Source organism: Tubulanus polymorphus, chromosome 1 (genome assembly GCF_964204645.1).
Source record: "Tubulanus polymorphus chromosome 1, tnTubPoly1.2, whole genome shotgun sequence".
Classification (NCBI taxonomy): domain Eukaryota; kingdom Metazoa; phylum Nemertea; class Palaeonemertea; order Tubulaniformes; family Tubulanidae; genus Tubulanus; species Tubulanus polymorphus.
In genome coordinates this window covers 30,989,699-31,007,980 of record NC_134025.1, presented here as the reverse complement: position 1 = coordinate 31,007,980, position 18,282 = coordinate 30,989,699, and the positions used below count along the sequence as shown (strand labels likewise).

General features: G+C 36.9%; 1 non-coding gene across 1 annotated transcript; it reads left to right on the top strand.

Annotated features, from left to right (window-relative positions):
• The first annotated feature begins 5,984 nt into the window (after positions 1–5,984).
• Trnad-guc (transfer RNA aspartic acid (anticodon GUC)) lies at positions 5,985–6,056 on the top strand. The gene has a single exon. It is a non-coding gene; the product is annotated as a tRNA-Asp (tRNA).
• Positions 6,057–18,282: the final 12,226 nt, after the last annotated feature.

The window sequence follows — 18,282 nt, the reverse complement described above, 5'->3', positions numbered from 1 at the left end:
ATAAATCAGGTAAAATTGAAATTAGATGAATTTTGTTTTTATGAAGGGTCTTATGAATGGAAAAAGTTTATTTAGTACATTGTTGTTGTAGTTAGTATTGAGTTATTTGTCACACAATACAAGATATCAAGATGGAAACGATACTGATGATGCAGATCAATTTCCTCATGAAAAAACCTAAGAGGCACGTGTCAGAATCTACTAAAAAGCAGGTATAATTGAAATTTATTTTGAAGAAGTCTCAAAAATGATATCATTATTCATATTTTGTGTTTTCACATTGTAGTACATGTATTGAGCTTGTGGTTGGCTGTAGAATATCAGACAACAGGAAAAGATCAAATCAGAGATGCCGACCAATTTCCCCATCAATTAGGGACTTTCAGTGATTGTAATGCGAGTTAGCCTAGTTCCAGAGATGCCGACCAATTTCTCCGTAAATCGGGACTTTCAGTGTTTGTTACCGCGAGTTATCGTAGTTCCAGAGATTCCGACCAATTTCTCCGTCAATTCGGGACTTTCAGTGTTTGTTACCACGAGTTATCGTAGTTCCAGGGATGCCGATCAATTTCTCCGTCAATTCGGGACTTTCAGTGTTTGTTGCCACGAGTTATCGTAGTTCCAGAGATGCCGACCAATTTCTCTGTCAAATCGGGACTTCCAGTGTTTGTTGCCACGAGTTATCGTAGTTCGAGAGATGCCGACCAATTTCTCCGTCAAATCAGGACTTTCAGTGTTTGTTACCGCGAGTTATCGTAGTTCCAGAGATGCCGACCAATTTCTCCGTCAAATCAGGACTTTCAGTGTTTGTTACCGCGAGTTATCGTAGTTCCAGAGATGCCGACCAATTTCTCCGTCAAATCAGGACTTTCAGTGTTTGTTACCGCGAGTTATCGTAGTTCCAGAGATGCCGACCAATTTCTCCGTCAAATCAGGACTTTCAGTGTTTGTTACCGCGAGTTATCGTAGTTCCAGAGATGCCGACCAACTTCTCTGAGGCTGATAGCTTCAGTATAGGTTGAATGTAAATACACATTGTACATCTATTGAAAAATAAATATGAATTGATGGTTTGATTGGCTGGTTTGTTGTTGAATCTGATTGTGGGTTATTAATTACTGATTTGCTGCGACTTTGCGTTTTGAGTGTAAATGTTTCAAGGGGCTTCTCTTGCTTGTTTTTGTACTTGTTAAATGATTTCTGAAATATAGTTGTATGTGCTGTATATGTGGAGATTTTGTACTTGTGACTGCGTTTGTAAATACTCATTACTTTAAAATGATAGTTGTTGTGTTCTGTCTCATTCTGAGGATGTTGGTTTGATCAATACATTGATTTTATGGTGTTTGAATATTGGTTGAACTATTGTTTATCAATACATATTGAACTACACTAACCACTAGTTGTTGTAACATCAGCATCACTAGTGGTCAGTTGTTCGCTACATATTATATGTGTTACTTTTTCTTCATAAAATGTACAGTGGACTCTCTGTTAACTGGAATTATTTCAAGTCTAATTAAGACTATCTAATCCTTAAGACACAGATTAGAGTGTTTCATTCGACTAATTTCAAGTCTAGTTACTTACTATTGCATTGAAGTTCTATTGTCTACAGGTGACTAGAACTATCACCTTGTCTTACTTCGTTCCAGTTAGAAGTCTATTGTACATGGATTATTTTTTCTCTGTAAGTGAATAAATGAAATACAGTTGAACCTCATTAATACGATTCTGTTCGTAGCTTGTCCCAGCTAGAATATTTATATCAATGCAGATTTGGATACACTGAAACCTGGTTATTACATGTACGACAATTTCACTTTTTCCCTTAAGATTCGTGTTTAACAGGAAGGTTCCATTGTACAATGAGACTTTCAATCCACTCTCAATGTGGTAGAGACTTTCTTTTTTTACAACTTTGAATTACTCCAATGTTACCTTTAATGCATGTACTGATCTCTGGCACTGCCCTAACTGAGGATGCTCCAGTACCAACCCATACCATTGAGATGCCCGTTTAGACTTTGCTACTGTCACTTACTACCTCACTCTTCAAACACAGCTTGACACCGATCCCTTTCAGATGTGTCTGATATTCAAGGTCTGTGGTACGGCAGGCAGCAGATTAAAACCTGCATGAGCTACCTAAGAGACTCTAATTACCGGTACTCTTAGGATCCCATCAGTCTTAAAGAATTTCATGTAGCAGTATCATTCTGCAGTGGACACTGATTCCATCAATGGTGGAATACTGAAAATAGGTGTCGCAGGTACAATTCATCAGTAATTACTTCTGATGCTGAAATAGAGCATGTTGAGGGGTGTCCCAGGTTCAAATCTGGTTATAACTGATACTGATTCAGAGTGGTACTGAAGCTGAATACCAGTAATTACTGATAAATATTCAGAGTGGTACAGGTGATCTATTTACTGATTCTGAGTGACCTATATATTGAAATGGTAAACGGGGGATTCCTGAGCTCGAGTCCGGTCTATTGGTATTGATTCTGAGTGAACTGGATACTGTTAGATATTAAACGAGGGTATCCCGGGTTCGGAACTCGGTCTATTGGTTCTGAGTGACGGGGTGTGCTGCATTCACAGGCGCGGATCCAGGGCCATACAGTGACTACAGCACAGTGAAAAAAGGGCACCAACTTTGAAAAGGGCCAGTATTAATGCCCAGCGAGCGAGCCATTTATTGGTATCATGCCACTTAATTTACCTTCACATTCAATTTGCTTGTGCCTTTTTTTAGATTTTTGGCGAAATTTGCCCGTTTTCGATTAAATTTATAGAGCAACAATAATGTCTCTTTTAGAATAGTGCCCCTTTGAATAAAAAAAATGCCTTAGATTGCCTTTTATGATTTTGGGCAATTTATCTCATTCACATTTTGCTATAGGCCTAGTACAGAAAAGCAATTATTTTTTATGGCGGACAAATTGTGTGCCTTTTTATTTACTTTTTTTCCCGAAACATACATTTTTCAAGGGCGTTTGAAAACTGCGACTACCGCACGTGCTGCATGTGCGATAGTCTGGATCCGCGCCTGATTCATCATCTAATAGGTACATTGGATAGGCAGGATTGTCCCAGACTCGGACCTGATTTGGATATTGGCTACTGATTCTGGGTGGTTTTGAAAAGGTCAATAAAAGAAAATTGGTTATCAATTGATATTATATTGAATCTGAAATAGAATGAAAAACTGAATAACGATTAATTGAATGAATTAAATCGAAGGATTATCATTTGTCTTCAGCTTCACTTTTTACGTACATTACTGATAGTCGGAGTCATCCATGTTGCTACGAGTCATCAATACCAACGATACCAGGGCACTGCCTCTGCGCGAACCCAGGTTACCGTTGATACCGAGGATACCTGTCTCAGGGCGTGTCATCCTCCCAGTTACCGGCGTCGATACCGAGGATACCCGTCTCACGGCCAGTGAGACCAAAGGTTACCTGTGATACCAACGATACCGAGGATACCCGTGTCACGGCCTGTGAGACTCCAGGTTACCTACGATACTTACGGTTACCTGTGATACCAACGATACCGAGGATACCTGTGTCACGGCCCATGCGTCTCCGATAACCATGATACCGAGGATACCCACGATACCTTGCAGTTACCGGCGATCCCGGAAACCTAGACGGAGCATTCCTGCTATCGTACATTAGATAAGATAACTTTATTCATCCTGACAATGTCAATTGTATAAGGATATACAAAAACATTTATATCAACACACTATTTAAAAAACAAAATATTTACAGACATTTCAACATATCAATAATATTCATTAATAATTACGGATCCTTCGTATTCAATAACTCGTAATATTTTAGCTCGGAGGGATTATCGTAATAATAACTAGTTATGTGTCTTCTTCTCAGCTCGGTGTGAGAATGACAGATCATTAAGTAGTGATATTCATCACCAATTTCGCCTGAATTACACATTGTACATAGTCTTTCTTCTTTCTTTTTCGTATATCAATCCTTTTCAATCGGTAAACAATGATTATTGGCACGGCGGTATCGTAGCAAATAGTTACAGTATTTCGACGGTAACTCAATAAGGTATTTTTCAAATTCAAAATTCTTTTTAATCATTCTATAATTACAAAGGGTATCATTGGAAGTTAAAACACATTTCAGTGATTTCAATTTGTGCACCGCTACCCACCAAAAGAGCTGATCAAAGCTTGACCGTCAAGTGCTGCCGCTATGTATTACATTGACGGAAAATATGAGAACTAACCCGAGAAGGGAGATTCTTTCTGCGGCATGCGAGTAGTATCTTAGTTCACAGATCGACCGCTACTGCTTTATAGCGAGGTAGCACTTGACGGTTGAAATCTAACGAACGCCGATAGAGGCCCGCATATAAACTGCAGTTTTGCAAAATTCCTCATCAACTCACATTTAAAACATTTTTCCGATAATATTATTTATTTCTTCAACTTGTATAAAATGAAATGTAACTAATTTGTTAACAGGTCTTTCAGCTGCCAGAATCAGATACCAGAGGTTTGGAAACTTCACTGTCATCTTTAAAGTTCTGCTGCTGAGGGATCCCAATAGATGGAAGCTTGATATTGAGTAGCCGTGTTGCACCAATACCGAGTAAACCTGAGCAAAGAAAATAGATCACAAAATAAATTCATTCATTAAATGCAAAAAGAAATCTTTTACATTGAAATTCAGGCGCAGGCTCCTTACAGATCGGGAAACCAAAAATTCACAAATATTTCCTGAACCTTGACAAAAATGATCCCTGATTAGTAGATCAACATAAGATATACTCTCTCAGTGGGGGGGGGGGGGGGACTGTTTCTTGAGGTTGTTTTTGATGCTTATCACCAGCAAGAACAACAACGCCAAGACACCAAAAATTCAAATTGCCTAAAATCTAGAATTTCCTGATCTACAAGAACCCTGCAGCAGTAGGGGTAGGATGACTTACATCCTGCGAGTCCCAGATAAATAGCGTGTTCAAATACAGATTTTGGGGGTGACGCTTTAGCAACTCTTTTCCACCAGTTTACGAGGACATAACCCGACGTGCCAACCACAACTCCACCCCCTAAAACACGACACGACAAACAGTCATCAGAATCCATCACTTTTCATTCATATATGAAAGGAACGCTTTTGTTGTTAGTTAAGCGTTGTCTTGTTTAATAAAGTTTATGAATTGAATTTGTAGCTCCACATTCTCACTGATTGTCGCGCTGGCCCGAAAACGGTTAGCTCCGAGGATATCCAGGTCAGTTCACCCAAACTCCAAACTGGGAATGCATCCGACGGAAAACGGAGAGCCCCGAGATATCAATCTCAAGGAATTATTGAATTTAATGGCATAAATTCCGCATAATTTGATGAAATAAATTATCATGATGATAAAATCAATATTTAGGAGAATTTGAGACACAAAATTGTCTCCAGTTCCAGATGCGTCGGGAAGCGGCGCCCAAATCTGGCGTCAAATTTCGCGAGGAGGAACCAAGTGTCAAAATGTGGAGTCTTATCTATATATATACTTATGATCAAAAGAAATAAATAATGCATTTCGGATCAATTGTTTTTTTAAATCGGTGGTAGGGTAGCTATTGGGCCTCTAGGGGATCCAACACCAAGACGCAGGCAAAACCGGCCGGCGGATGGAGAATCTGATATCAGGGTCCGAACTACAACCGTACCACAACTTCGAGATCAGTATCAGTAAATCACAGGATTCGAACTAGTAACCTTCTGTTCGATCCTCAGTTCAGTATCGGGGAACCCAGAATAACTTGCTGGGTTTGAACCCGGGGCACCCGCGGGCTTTTAAGGGTCACACATCCATGAGTAACCATAAAAATATAAACTATTAAATATCTCAAACAAATTCATAGTTAATTGATTTATGTTTATTTAAGGGGCTCTTTTGGATGAGATTTGACTAGTGAACAGACCACCTTTCGTCAATCCTCGGTAGTATAGTGGTGAGTATCCGCGCCTGTCACGTGCGAGACCCGGGTTCGATTCCCGGCCGGGGAGATCTTTTAGTCTTTTTGGCACTATTTTCCTTGTAACCAAGACATCTGTTGCTAGGGTAGATATCTTAGTAACGGAATGATGAGAATTGAATGAAAACTGTACCTAAAATGCCTCTTCCTAAGAAGAAATATTTGAAGATCCATCAGTGGTCTGATGTTAGAGAAATTCTGGTTCAAAGATTAAAGAATGTTTCTACATTCGAGAATGACGAGGAAGTTATAACTATTCCATATGGACCTCAGGTTTGACATTATCAAAAACAAACATAAAAAAATCCCTTAGTCATTCAAACATTTGATGATAACTCGATGAATTTGTTGCAGTTGACAGAAATAATCAGACATTCGAACCCGATCAGAAGTTTAACTGTAGTCAGAATTCCGTGGGGTGAAGCTTACATCACAAACCATGGATCAGGAGCAGCGAATCAAATCAATATCTGGACCAGAAGATCAAATAAAGAAATGGGTGATTTAACGCTTCAAAAGTTCGTATTAATATCTTTGAATTTAAGCGCACCTACATTTTGAGAGCTTCCATCAACATTTACAAATTTATAATTGATATTTCAGGATAAGAGTCATACCACAAATGTGTTTACTAACTTACATTAACAAACACAGGGTAATTCTAATTCTTGATAGAACGAATTCCGTCTTTAATCTCAACCTCACATATAACTTTAATATTCGTTCTCTGTACAGGTATTTATAGCTTTCTGTTCTGCCAGAATGTCGGACATGTCCATCAGAGTTTTCTCAGATCCAAAACATAAATTCATAGAACTATCAAGAACAACGGTTTCAAAAACAGTCCTCGCGTAAGTTTATTCGGAACATGAGAAATGATGCGCTGGACGAAGGATGATTGAACGGTCTATATCTAACAGGGGGATCTGTAGAGCTTTACCCAAACTGTGTGTGACAATCAGGTTACCTCAAAAGAGGTTATATTCTCCAAGTGATGTCTAAGAATGACGATGTCTGACGCATTCTGAGAGTTTCATTATCCTGTTACATATTTCTTCGTTTAATCATACTTATTATATCGTCCAATAATGTAACATCGTAATGAAAATGAATTTCAATTTCAACCCAGGGGTTACGTCTGCAGCAGCATTCTGAGGGGGTTTCGTGTCTCATCTACTCATACATGTACTAACTAACCTCGCTTATCGTCGTCTGTCTCTGTTTAAGTATGGTTTATAATGAAGATGAAGATGAACTAATAACTGGAGGTCAAGGTTATCTACATCGGTGGCCACTTGGTACAAAACAGGTAAAAATAAATGGACCAGATGATAGATTACACAACCTCTATTCATTAATAAACATGCAGAGTATAGATAGTTGTTGGTCTGGTTTTTTGAAGGTGAGGGAACGGACATTGAAACTAGGCGCACCATTGCCAATAGAACTTACAGCTAATGAGGTAATTATTCTGATTGATTGATTTTACTTTCATAGAACGTTTTCACCCGACTCTGGTAACATCAGTCACTAAGTGAAAGAATGTAATGAATTTCTTGTACAAAATGTCACGGTGAACTAAATGACGTTCCGTCCAGGGCCACCGTCCAGTTTTACCGAATTCAATTTCGAAATCGATATAATTTCTGCACTAATTAAGTTAGAATTAAATCGATTCGGTGGTTGATAGTTTTTTTGTGTTGAAAATGGACTCTGAAACTCAGTACAGAATGGATAAGGAGTCTAGATCGCTATTGAAATAACGATGACAATATTTAGGCTGTAACGTAACTCAGTACAAGAAGATGAAGAGTCGCGATCAAATCAATATTGAACTAATGATGATGAGAATATGTTAATGATACAAATATGAATATGATAGACTTTATCTCTCAGCGTGTGTGATAGAAGATTTTATGAAGTATTTCTGATTGATGGTCGTTTTATTTCAGTGGGTTTTAGATTTACGAATCGATAAACAAGGAAAACAGCTACTGATTGTGTGCGATATAGGAATATATGTGTATAATTATAAGGTAAATCATTTCAATTGTCTTATAGAATTACGGCGACAATAACATAGGCAAAAGGGTAATTTGGAAATAAAATAAGTCTAATCCCGGGCCCGGTGTCGAACCCGGAATCACTAGCAAGCGAGGCCGGCGCTCCAACCACTTGACCACAGAAGCTATGTGTCCGATGTAGTCAGTTTGTCGAGTCATTGTTTTGACCGATCGTGCTGGTAACCAGTCAGGTGTGGTGACTGGTGGTCAATCATTCTCCATTCAGTGCCAATACATTCATTCAGTTTTAATACCAGGGCCCAGTTTCACAAAAATCATTAAGGCCTAAATCGATTTTAAGATAAACTGAATTAATGAAGAAATTAAATCGATTTAAGAGTTAAACCTTTTTGTGAAACTGGGCCCTGAAATAATAAATTTAATTTCAATAATTGTAGAAATATGTATCATCTAACTCTCTACATTTGGGTTGGTTTCTTACTTTAGCTCGTTGAAGTTACGCATCATTTTCCAAATAAACACGAAACAGCTTTGACTTGGTGAGAGTTTTGTCTATTATCCCTTCTAAAAACTGAAACTCAGAAACTCTGATACTGTTGTTTGTTCTGTATTTGTAGTTGTACATTCTACGCACCTCGAGAGTTTTTCATCACGGCAGCTATGGATGGATCGATCAAAGTGTGGAATATGATTTTATTTGATAAAGTTCACGATTTTCGAGGTCACTATCATCCCATTACAGGTAAGGATAAGCTGAATGAGATTTGTCTCTGTGGTTGAAATATTGATAAAAGAATCAATTTTTAAACTGAGCCGCGTTAGGAAATGGGTGTCAGCACCATCATACCTGCAATCATAATTCTGTACATATCTGACCCGTTGTTACTTTTAGGGATGCAAGTGATTAGGAAAGATGCCTTATTGATAACTGCTTCAATAAACGGCTCAATTCGTATGTGGAGTTTAGAAACACTTGAATTAGTAAGTGTAAATCATCGATTCAGTAGCTCAGAACGTTAGTAAGGTGCAGCAGTCCTTAAAAACTGATTTATATATTGCAGTATTTAAGATTGGATACACAAGAATGTATTCTACAAATACAATTAGCAAATCCGTCTGAGCTGATGTATAGAACTAAAAACGATATCAAAATCATGAGATTAAATCTAGTAAGTATCAACTCAATAGTCGATATCTCAAAATATTATCACAGATTCATCTCCTGAAATTACGATGATATATCTTTCAGTTTACGAGTATGTTCTCATTTGTCCAATCGAAAGTTCATAGATTGACGCGCTGTTGTTTTCCTGGTAAACCAGTACGAATAATCGCGCCAGCTGTGGTAAGTGACTCTTCAGAGTCAGCGATATTTAATAGTTTTCATTTCATAATAATCTCAATAATAATCACGAAGTCTTCGTTATAAAGATTCAATCGAAGTCATTTCTCCATGAAATTCCATTGAATTCCAGTCGCTTGAAATGCTGATCTAAATAAATATATTTTCTTTCATATTTGTGGATTTTATCATTGATTTTCCCCTCAAAATCTTCATTGTCACGGAATAAATAAGTAAATTGTATTATATTCTAGGATGGTGGTATTCGATTCATTTCTCCAATTACTGGTGAAATATTAACTATAGTTTACCCGATGAATACTATGGAGGTATACAATATCTATATATATATATATATATATATATATATATATATATATATATATATATATATATATATATATATATATATATATATATATATATATATATATATATATATATATATATATATATATATATAAATATATAATATATATATATACTAATATATATATATGTCAGTTTGTACTACACAATTTTCTTTTTAAGATTTGAAATTTATTTTCTCTGATTTTAGAGTTGGACAGTTTACACGTATAACTGTAGAGGAAGTCATCTATATGCTGTAATGGCGGGAGGGTCAGGTATTTTAATACCGAATAATCTAAAACAAAATCTTTTAACTTTCAAATGAATTAATCAGAATTAATCTGTATTTTCAAAGTGCTCGTATTCGATTGTTCTAAGAATCCATGTTTGCCCGAGATGGTTCTGCGTCCGACAACTCCAGATGAGAAAATACTCAGTATAACATTAGTCACATTGGTAAATATCATCACAAACCTATTACAGACAATTACAATATTTAAAAAAGTATCATCGCACTAAAATATATTATCTACCAAGTACGGATTTCTTTTTCAAAGTATAACTTCATTCTGCGAAGCATTACGTGCAATGTTTACAAAGTATTACAATATATTACAATATCTAGTGAAGTATTACAATTTTTGTACAAAGCATTACAATATTTGCCAAGTGTTACAATATACAAGGTTTACAATACTCATTTTTTCACAAAGTATCTGATTATTTCATTAAATGTTGAAGATACAAATTGATACGAATACTGATTTCTAGGAAGTGTATTTAGAAGAAGATTGGAAGAAAGAAGGAATAGTATTCGTGGGTCAGAGAAACGGCCAGGTAAATATTCATACGTGAACGTATATGAAATAGAGATCATCAAATACACAGTGAAATGTGCAATATTGAGAAAATCTATCAGAAATTATTTCCCAATTATTCACTGTGAATTTACGGCTGTAAGGAAACGGTAGAAACAACTGTGGCATCAGTCTCTGATTTCAACTTCAAACTTAGACGTTCTACTGAGCCAACTGAGGATTATGAAATTGATAAAGACAATATTCAATGGTGCCAATATGAATTGTAATATCATACACAGAGCAAGTGTCCTCCTCTCAAATCTCTCGTTCGCAAGATAATCAAAAATGATATATCAATTTCTCGTCGTAGATAGCGCTATTAGAGGCTCGTTACGTGTCAATGATGAACACAGTACAAGCTCATACGGGTCAGATTGTATTAATGGATTCCTGTAGAAATCCACAAACAGATCGCGGTAGAATTGTATCTGTCGCTACTGATGAATGTATCAAAATCTGGGATGTATTCGTCGAGGAAGAGACGTTTTTAGTATCGCTGACTTTGGCTCATAACGTAAGTCAATCCGTCCAGTCTTGGATATGAAGATAGAACTTAGTAAGGGTCCTAACCACTGACGATACGCTGCGTGTTGTGCTGGAAATATAAAATTCCACAATAAGAATAAAAAAGCTCGATATGTTTCCTTGAGCTGATTCAACGTAATGATAATCCTAGAATCCTGACTGTTCACTATTCCTGTAAATCATTATTGGTGAAACACTCAGAGTCTGTGTTGATCGTGGTGTTTGTTTTCTGATATGTTTTGTAGTTAACTCGTCAGCCCGTCCCAGTTCATCTGATTTTACTTGAAAATACTTTATGCCTCGTTGACCCCAGAAATAGGTAAGTTTTATGTGTCCAACCGTTAGCAGCTGACAAAATACAACATGAAATGTTTTTAGAAATATTGTTACAATTTCTACGAAATATTCTATTTCGAAATCTGATTTAAAGACTGTTTATGATTTTGTAGTAAATTGTTGGTTTATGAATTTGAAGATGAGAAGAATTATCACGTGATCAACCACTCAACAGAAGACAGTCATACTAAACCTGTATCAGCATTAGACATCTGTCCTAGATTAGGAATAATGGCTTCAACTGCCGGTGACTGTTTACTAAAGGTAAAAGGTCCATCCTCCCCACTTCTTTGTATATGAAATAAATCCTGTTCATTTTGTCACATCTCTAGGATTTTGTCTAATTCCGACACTACGAGAATGTTAGATTGTAAGAAAATAAACATCAATTATGTATTTTGATTCTATCTACAAACTGATTCGAATCTGCCGCCATTCTTACCATGTGTGGGATCCTATCTCAATGTTTTTTCTAGATTTGGAATCTGCAGAATCGAGTGATTCGAGAAATGACGTTTGACTCCAGTTTACAAGGAGTTTGTTTCGCTAACGAACGCGGTGATCTCCTAGTCGGTTTTCATAATCACGTTTTGTAAGTATAGACCAACTCTGGAAAATGTTCCTTATAAAAAGAAAGCAATTTTTAATCGTAAAAGTTAAAATGACTTTTATTTTCTATTTTCTACACAGTGTAGTTACGATACAGGACTATCTGCCCCCTAATTACATGGCTAATCTGGTGGATAATTGTTTCTTTATGAATGATCAATATGAGGAACCAATACCGTTTGATTTAGCAGCAGCCGTCAGGTGAGCAGACGGACCGGGGATGTAAATGATTAGACTCAATTCATTGATGAAATACTCTCTGATTCCGCGAGTCTTGTAAACAAGCGATGATATAGAAAATCCAACACTCAAAGTATTCCTCTAAGAAACCTTATAAAGTCTTTCCATTTTTTGTCTGACATCAATTTTTTTGGGGGGAGGGGGGATATTTCTCTTAATCTTTTGAACACGTACCTCGATTTGGTCTTAATACGACGTCAGAATAAACCACCGTTTGTATATCCGTTTTAAACACTGGGATTGAAGGGTTACTGAAATTGACGGTAACTTAAGTCACAGACATTACATCATGAGATAAAACTGCGGGATTTGCGCTTGGAGAAATTCAAATGAATGAATAAATATATTCTGTATATTTTTCTAGTTTGGATGTTGAAAATATTCCGATATTTGAAACCGATTTAGAATCGAGACGTGAACTGATAATTTTACCGGATAGTACGATAACTACAGATAGTGACGTCATGTCCGATGAACCGGTTTATCATCGAAAACGTCGCGCTCAAATATTCTACCAAACAGTTCCCGATTGTGAGAGGCAGAAGTTAGTGATGGGTCCGGCGGGAGTGTCGTCTGCCGATGACGAGGTACAACAGAAAACATTGATTGAACTTCTACAGGAGGAGATGATCACGGAGAAGGTAAAATATGATATCGTCTCCAAATCTCATAGCTATAACGCGAGTCATGCTTTATGGATGGAATTCGTTGACAAAATGTCATCTCTATTAGTTTTTGAGAGGCTGAAAACTTTTAATTGAAATATTGGCTCAGTGTGTTTTTATCTTATAATCGTATTGCTTACTCTGTTTTACGTTAAAGCCTTAAACTTACGAATAGATAACGAGACGAGTAGTACTAGGTTAACTATTTATTTGACGTACGAGCTTTCGCTACTTATGTATAGAAGCTTCATAAAAGGTTAAAGCGTTACCTAAACGTTGAAGCGAGTCTGTAAAGAGAAAGACGCTATATAGAAATAAACATTATCATTCTAAAGGTGAATGCAGAAATCAGTGGTAAACCGCGTAAAATAAAACCATTCGATCTGTCAGGCTTGTACAGCGAGGAAGAACTGATGTTAACAGCTATTGATGCTTCTCTGCATTCGATTCATCGCCGGTCAACCACTGGATTCAGTTACGAACAACTGTTGGAAGCGTATAAAATGATAAAACCTAAATTCCCAATCGCTCCTGATGGCAAGTATCTCATAATCTGTCAGTGTTGTAAAGTTTATTTACAATCCCATAACTAGAATAAAAATGAGTCTGAAATATCTGAAGATGATGATAAGGATATATTCGAAATTATTCTCAAGGAAACACTGCCATTGACGACGACACTTTGAGTCCGTGTTGTAAAAGATGCAATAGAAATAGAGGCTGAAATATTTCCTTGAGCAAATAGTTCATTCGAATCCTAATAATCATCTGAATTCAGTATTCAACTCTTTATTTTGTGTTTCGACACAAACACAGCTCTCAATCTGTTTGTTAAACAAGTTTTCATGTGTATTTCCAGGTTACATACCGAATTCTATTATACGTAAAATAATCGGCTGGAAGCCTCCGAAACCGATCCGTAAAAAGAAGAAATCTTTTAAACTTGTAAGTAAAATATCCATTCTACTATTTTGTAAACTATATGAGTATTTTATGGAAACAGGTTTATCTATGAATATCACTATATGAAAAACAACACAACTAATTCTACAAATATTCCAATATTTTACGTAAAGTATTTAGAATATTCAAGGTATTTTCCTACGTTTGAGTAACTATAACTATGTAACCATGAGATATGTCTGCGTATAGATGGATATATCTGGCTGGAAAGGATCTAGAAGGAGGACTGGTGCTGATATATCAGATGAAAACGAGGAAGATGAAGATGCCTTCGAAACGGTGAGTCACGCTTAACGCAGTTCCACAATAGTTGTGAGAACCAAGAGATAATACAAGGGTATATACGGAACCCATCGGTTGGTTCAACTCCGTTGGAACTTAACTGAATAAACCTCTAGCAACTAGTTTTTAGAAATGAAGAGATTCCATCTTGAAGACATCCGTTTGAATATGTACCAAAAACATAGATGGGTTTGATGTGGTTTTTCAGTATGATGAAGAGAGAAATGAACCTTTCTATTGGGACGAAAGTGACGATAATGAAATACAAATATCAGAACAAACAACGACAACATCTGAAATACCAACAAAACCATCGGTGAAAAAACCACAAAAACCAAAGAAAAAACGAAAAGAAATGTGTAAGCAATTTCAGGGATAATTCGTGATGAAAATTAGTTCTACTTTCTGTATTCCTGATGGAGCCAGTAGCTCAAAAGTTGGATCAGGTTAACAGGTGGATAATCACGATTGGTAGAACACTATATCCGTGTTGACGACGATGAGGAGAGAATCCCACAATGATAATAAAAAGTCCGAAAATGAAACTTCGAGATAGTAGTTTATTTCAACGTTTCAACTATATCCTAATAGTCATCTTCAGGAATAATAATCATTATACACTATGCACTATGTGCTTTGTACACTATGCTGTAAATTATATTTGAAAAATAAAGTGTTCAAATCAAATCAAATTATTCCTGAAGATGACTATTAGGATATAGTCGAAACGTTGAAATAAACTACTCGAAGTTTCATTTTCGGACTTTTTATTATCATTGTGGGATTCTCTCCTCAACTAACAGGTGGATAGTTGACACAACGATAATTAAAACTTCAATTGTACAATATAGTATTGTACCAGTATAGTACTTATACCAGTCAGTGGGAAAATCAACTTTAACCAACTAACTGCAGCCTCTTAAGCAACTGTTCCTAGTTGAAATGTTTCCTTGATATTTGTTTCAACGTTTCGACTATCAACAGTCATCCATTTTACGTTGAATATGGGATTTTCTATTCAATTTAAGTAATTTCGGGGATAATTAATGATGAAAATTGGTTCTGATATTTCTAATATTTTGTTTGTAGATGAAAGGCAGACGTTTGGAGACGTGCCTGATGTAGATTACGATCTGAACGTTTGGAAAAAGCAAAAACCAGGCGGCGGACCGAAAAAACTCGGTCGATATCAAGGAATAGATGAAGATGACGATGATTTAGATGATATAGGAATGGGTGGAATTCAAGATGAAGAGGATAGAGAGAACGCTAAAGAACGAAGAGTTCAGAAAGTGTTGAAGAACGTATCGAAGGAATTGTGGTATCGACCTCCGAAAGGGACGGATTTATCGGTTGAAAACGCGTTGGATTATATGACTAAAATACTGGAGAAAGTGAGTCCTACAATTCACAGAGATATACTCAACTATTACAAACAACTTTACAAGTAAGTCAACAAACATCGCTTTGATAGGGATTTTCATACAATGTTATGATATGATATAAATATTTGTAGAGAGAATCCCACAATAATAACATTAATTCCGAAAATGTAACAGAAGCTAGTAGTTTATTCAACGTTTCGACTATATCCTGATAGTCATCTTCAGGAATAATCTATAAATATCTATTACGAGTATATTGTAAGTTTGCCAACCTGTCCTACATAATTTAAAGGACATCCCCGGCTGTACCAATAAAGGGTGATGCCATGGGAAAGAAGGAAATTCATATCTCATCATGTAAGCATCGATGTATTGTAGTGAATCTGCTTTGACGAAAGAACGAATTGAAGAAATTAAAGGAATTCTTGTGAAACAGATGGAGCACATTGACGCGATAGTTCGTAGCAGTGTCGTCAGAACTTGTGCTGATCTCGATTTAGACGAAAAGGAGATAATAATGAAAGTGATGAACGCACTCGCTGATACAAGCGTAAATATATATCATTTGAATTCATCTTGAGATAATGAAATCGGTGGTGTCCATGTCTGAGGAAAAATATGTTGTCTTTTTCATCAGAGGGTCTTGTTGAATATAAACCGTTATTTACCTACTTACAGAGAATTGTTCAGACTGAAGCGACTCGAGCCGTTAAGAAATTAGCTAAAGTTGATGACAAAGATAAACTATTGAAATTCCTGAATCGTATTGGTTTTCTGAGAGCAGGAGATAGTCGTAAAAATGAGGTGAGGGTTACGAATAAAACCTCGTAACATGGTCGTGACTTTTGTTCGAAGATTGTCTTAAAGCATAACAGTCTTAAGTTCGTTAGATTGTCTATGATCTAGAAGCTTAAACTGGTCTTCAGTTGGTTAGATTGGCAATATAGAACCAAGATTAGTTTAAACCATAGTCTATGTGTTGTTAGATTGGGTTATAGCAGCTTAGAATCAAAATCAGCTTAGACTGGTCTTAAGTTGTAAGATTGATTGGCTAGATTTGGTTTGAACCAAAAAGAGCTTAGACAGTTGTTAGATCGATTGACCATCTTAGATGGTCTTAGACTCGCCTTGACCGTACAACTAGTTCCTGACTTCTGAACTGTTCGATATTTTGCTTGAAAATTCTATACTCTATTTCGTTTCAGAGAAAAGTACTAGAGACTATTACCGAACACTTCGAGACAATAGAGAAAGAGGAAGAACCAGAAGGAACATTAACTATGCTGGAACAATGGGTAGAAGTTGTAAATCCAACTTACGGAGTTCAAGGTGACAAGGTATGTGTCAAATACATCAGGAGAACATCGATTACACAAGGAGTACATCAGTATGCATAATAAAGGAATACAAGGAATAAATGAAATACATTAGGGACACATCAAATACATAAGTTCATCAAATACTCACGTTAGGACCCGGACGGATCACTTCCTTCAGGACAAGGTAGCACACGCTTGTTCTTTTTCATGGAATATGAACCATTCCTAGATTTTATGGATTTCTCCAAACAACCCCTTTTCGGGGAAAATATTGGGGGCTTCATATTAATCCTACCGTTCACACGTGATCTAAATTAACCATACTCAAAATACACGAATGTATTCTGTAATAATGATTTCACTATAACAGGAAGCTCCGCCGTATGAGGAGACGCAAGAACCTGTCGATACTAAAAAAGGCAAAGGAAAGAAAAAAGGAACGCAACCGAGTGAACGTAAAAAAGGAATGTCTTTAGCGCGACAAAGATTCGAAGCTAAAAAAGAAAGAAAAGAAATGCTAGAAAAAGCTGGAATTACTGAAGATCCGGAATCAAAGAAAGCAGCGCGACCTAAACGTGACGCAATTGTTAGACTCCCTCGTAAAAAAGGTTACACTTTAGGAAGATCCTTCGTAAATCATTTAAATAATCGTCTTAGATTTTGATAAGTTTGATATCCTGATGTTTCATTAGAAATTCCTACCACAAAACCGGTTAAAGGTGGAGTAGGTTCTGTGCAACCTAAACAACCGAAGATTCGGGAACCTGTTGTTCTACCAACTGAAGGTGTATCATCCCCTCCACCAGCTCCGCCATCTTCTACCGCACCTGCTGCTGATGGTGCTGCTGACGGTGCTACCACTGCAGCTGCTGGTACTACTGGTACTGGTATTACTAGTGATGACAGAGAAGTGTATGAAATAGCCCAGTTAAGACAAGGCGGTGCAGTTGGTGATGAACTTGTCTCTAGTCACAGGTAAGAAGTGTCCACCGTCCTTGAAGCCCCTCCAGCGGGTATTGTATACAAGAAACTCTAAAATGATCGGTGCATTGTTAGTGAATAGAGCATTTGACGACCACTCACCACACCTGACTGGTCAGACCAACATAATGGGTCACCACACCACACTGACCAGCTAAACTTACAAACCATTTGAATCGCTAAGTTCGTTGGTCAAGTGGGTAGCGTGTTGGGCTGACAAGTGAGAGTCCTCGGGGTCGAATCCCCGTTCTTTCAGGTTAAGGTTTACGGATTTCTCTTCTTTCAGAATCCGATTTTTTTTCGTTACAATCACAACTTTTTTTCACTTCCTTATTTAGAAAAGGTGTTTCTCCATCTGGACTGGACTTACATCGG